Here is a 4,626-nt window from a genome sequence, read left to right on the forward strand (position 1 = left end):
AGCCATTACTGAAGCCCTCGAGAGAAAATAAAATAAATATATTTTCTACCAACTATCAAAAGAATATGGAAAACCTTGTGGTCTCCCACTGTAAGTGATCTCGGCTACTACTAGGAAACTCACACTTCCTCTGTGAACTTTCACTTCACACGGGCCCTCCCAGAAACTCGCACTACCTTAGGGAAATCACTCTGTCAAATTTCTCTTCCTCTAGAAACTAGAGAAACCCACTCGAAATGCCTCCAGAAAATAGATCTAGAAACTGACCAATGAAACCATGTCTCCGACAACATGCATTGTTAAATTGTAAATTCACATTGGTTAATTCTCTTCTTGCAAAAACTAACACTGGTAAAATTCCTCAAACTAATTATGGAAATCGATCTGGGTATTAAACCCTTGCATTTCTCTTCCAAACCCCTGCACTAATAGACTCCAATAAAACCCCGTGCTTCAGATTTGCTCTGATACCATGTGAAAAATCGATAAAAATATTGCTTATTACAATCAATTGGGAATTATCCAATGTATTTAATTATGAGAAAAAAATATTTTTATGCAAATATTGAATAAAAGAATAATTGCAATATTCACAAAAGTAAACTGTGGAAGCTGTAATAGAAAACTTGAGAAAAGCGATCACAGAATGGACACAAATATTTTTGGACAAAACGTCCATGGAAAAACCCCAAAGGGAAAACCAATTCTTCAAATATGAGGGTTTTATCATTATCTTCAACAAATTCTACAATTGATGAATATTACAATACTGATTTCCAAACCATGTCAAAGCTCTTGAAAAATATTTCTTCACCTCCATAGTTCGATCTAACGACTGGAAGGATTACGACCTCCCTCTTGCTGGAAAATGTAACTATGTGTCGTCTTCAATAATGTAATTGAGTCATTATGAAATGTACTTTTCAAATGAATAAAGAAAAGAATTATTATTATTATTGTGACTTATTAAAGCATGGGTTTCATGCTTGGGTCACCATGTTTTAGGTCAAAGTCCCCATGGAGGACTTCTAGGATTTATTCTGAGTCTATAGAGTTATTGTACATTTAAATAGACCCTTCTTGGGCTTTTGAATCATGTAAAAAGGTTAAGTATTGAGTCAAATATGAATTATGTAACCTCCACACCATGTCGGCCTAGAAGAAGATAAAGTCGGCCTAAGGACCCTATTCGACCCCATAACAAGCCTATAAAAGGAAGCAAATCAAATTCATTTGGAGCATCATTCTCACACACAAGTTCAAATTCTCTTGAAGTTGGGAAGAAGTGAGAAGTTGTCTTGTAGCTGGGAAAATGTGTGAAATCTGTTTTCGGGGAGCCAAAGTGAATGCGAGTTTGGGGAAGTATAAGGAGAAAGGAAAAATTTAAATTTTGGTGCTTCTCTCTCTGTGTTTCGTGCTATGGATTGGGAGAATGAAGTATCCTAAGTTTCGCTGTTGCCGGAAGCTGCTAGTTGCCGTAAGATGTTTCCCTAGTCGAAGTTGTTGGAAAGAGGTCGAATTCTAGGAGGCTGACTTGATGTGGAGGGAAGGTCTTGTCTTGGTCTAGGATGAAAAGTCTCAAAGAATACTATTGAAAGGAAGAATTATCTTGACTGGATTTCCCCCTCGATTGGGGTTTTCCCCTGGCATGTGCCTACATATTGTGTCTATTGTTTTATGTGCTACTACTTTTCGTAATTGCTTGATGAACTAAAGAAAGAAGATATAAAGAATTGTAATAATAATAAACATCACAAGTAATTATCAAGATCCTGAAAATATTTACTGCCTTTTTGATTTTCTATCACGGTATCAGAGGTTTGGTGAAGAAAGAAGAAAAAGGCAGTCTCAAGCTCTTGATCCATGCATAGGTACTATCTCAGGAAAGGATTCCGTTATATTCAAGGAAGATGTCTAACTCAATCAAGGGTGAGAACGAAATTGAAGGAGCCTCTAACTTCAGTTCATGGAAGAAGAGGATTGACCTAATCCTCGAGAAGAACAAGTTGTTGGATTTGGTAAAAGGAAATGTAAAGAAGTCTACAGAAGAAGCCAGTGATGTCAACAAAGCGAAATTCAAGGATTTAGAATTGGTGGCTATGACTCTGATGGTAAAAGGGATAAAAGACAATCTTGTCCCATTCATTGTTAACATCGATCATGCTCAAGAGATGTATGAAGCCTTGTCGAAGCTATTCACTATTAACAACATTGGTCAAGTAGCAGGTTTGAAGAATGAGCTAAGGACTACGAAGATGAATAATAATATACCACTGAAACTTTCTTTGTGAAGATAGCTAGACTCAGGGATGATCTTTTTGCCATCGATGAGAATGTTCCGAACAAAGAACTGGTGATCACTACTCTATTAGGATTGCCACCCTCTTGAGGTGCATTTGTTGCAGGTCTCAATAGTTGGAAGGTAGCTTCTACCTTTGAAGTTTTATGAACCACCTGTAGTCAAGAAGAACTCCCAAAGATAAGTATCTCATGTCTTTTCAATTTTTGGGTTCATGTACTCATTTAGTTTTGAATATATTAAAATACTAATCACCTTTCTCCCTCTGTTTTCTTGATTAGGAAAACATTTGCAAGAAGGAGGATATATCAAGACAAGGTTAGTCAAGAAACAAAGGAAAACACTTGCAAGGAGGAGGATCTCTCAAGGAAAGTTTAGTCAAGAAACAAAGGTATGCTTTAAATACAGTGATTGAAAGGATTATTCATTGATGATTTATTACTAACTTTGTTATGACTAGTTACATTGAATCTTAGTGATTCTTGTTTGGGTGATTAATCTCTTGATAAATCTACCCACCCCATTCTTATTCTTGATTGACTCTGTAGAACCCTAGACAGGTTCTGGAAAAGCCTAAACAAAGGGTATGCTGACATGAATATCTGAAACCCTAAACTACTTAGGGATAATGTGAAGTGCTAGTCGAAGTTTTATTGATGATAACATGTTTGGGATTTTGGTATGATCGGGAAATCCTTACTTGTTAGGGTTAAATGATAAGGCCTAAAATCCCGAAGCGTTTAAAGTTTTGGTTATGTTGGGTTTTCTATGTTTCTACATTGGAACCCTATCTCATTAGGGTTTGGTGGAAAGTGTGAGAAAGACCCTTATATTGTCTTAGAAATTATTCCCTTGGTATGTGTGTGTTTGTCTAATCAAACCCTAGTGTAATCAAGATGGTTGTGTGTCTAACTCTTTCTGATCATCATGAAGTTGGGATTGATTTTATGAAATGTATTTGCATGATGATGAAATCTAGGCATGTATAGATATGTCCTTCTGGTTGGAAACCCTAGCTTGGTCTAGGTCAGATGTATTAATGTTGTTGGACATATGATATGCTTGTGGATGATTATGAATTCCTAGATATATGGGTTAACCTAGTTATTGATGGTCATAAGTCTTAGGACTTGATGAAAATCCTTGTTTTAGGATTTAATGGAAGTCCTTGTATGATATTTTAGGATGATGATATTTGTAAATTTGGGGTTTTATAGCTAAACCCTAGTGAAGTTAAATTGTCTAGTATATAACAATATGAAATCTGTTTAAATGATTGTTGGAAAATGAAAATCTAGGGTTTTGCAGTTAAATCCTAGTGGTGACATTGTCTGATGTGTGTAATATAAAAATCTGAGATCTATGTATTGTGAAAATAAATTTCTAGGGTTTTGGAGTTGAACCTTAGTCAAAGTAAAATCTCTGAAATATGATGATTTGAGATCTATGTAAGATTGCTAAGATTGTGAAATTAGAATTTTAGGGTTTTGGAGTTAAACCTTAGTCGAAGTAGAAATCTCTGATATATGATGACTATATGATAATTTGAGATTTGTGAAAGATTGTTGAAATTTGAATTTTTGATTGATATTGATGATTGATCGAAAATATAGGGTTTGCAACTAACCCTAGTGATAGTTGGTCATGTTAGTCACTGTTTGATGGTTGATTGAAAATCTAGGGGTTTGGAACTAACCCTAGTGGAAGTTGGTGAGGTTAATGACTAAGCTATGATTAACTCTGTATTTGTATGAATCCCCAGTAAGAAGTCTAACATATGTTGAAAAGTTGTTAGAAGTTTTGTAGATCTATATTTGTGTGAATTGTTTCTAGGGTTTGCTATATGTTGTAGTAAGGTATGCCATACCTTTGGAGGACACATTGAAACCATATATGGAATGAATGTTGTTATGAAGTAGTCTAGGATGTATAAAAAATTCCTTAGCAAGATGTTGAAGAGTATATGTCTCTTGTTTGTAATTGAGTTTGGGTATATGATATGCATAAATATGAAATGCTTTCATGATTATGATATGGTTAACATCACGTTTCTATAGATTTGGTTGTACTTCCTATTTAAGTTATGTAGGTACACATTATTCAATATTATGAAGATGCTCATTGATGTGATAAACGGGATGGGGATGATAATAACTCTGATGAAATGGTTGGAATCCACAAAAGATTCTCCGATGACGAAAAGAAGAAGTAGAACTCCTTAAGTTAAGAGGGAGTCTTGATGAAATCTCCCTAGGTTAAGAGGGAGCTCGAATGGAAGGAATCTACCTAGGATAAGAGGATGATTGAGAATATTCCTTGTATATGAA

This window comes from Pinus tabuliformis, chromosome J, assembly GCF_031772625.1.
Source record: "Pinus tabuliformis cultivar Carrire ecotype Pingquan chromosome J, CPIR1, whole genome shotgun sequence".
In the NCBI taxonomy this organism is placed as follows: domain Eukaryota; kingdom Viridiplantae; phylum Streptophyta; class Pinopsida; order Pinales; family Pinaceae; genus Pinus; species Pinus tabuliformis.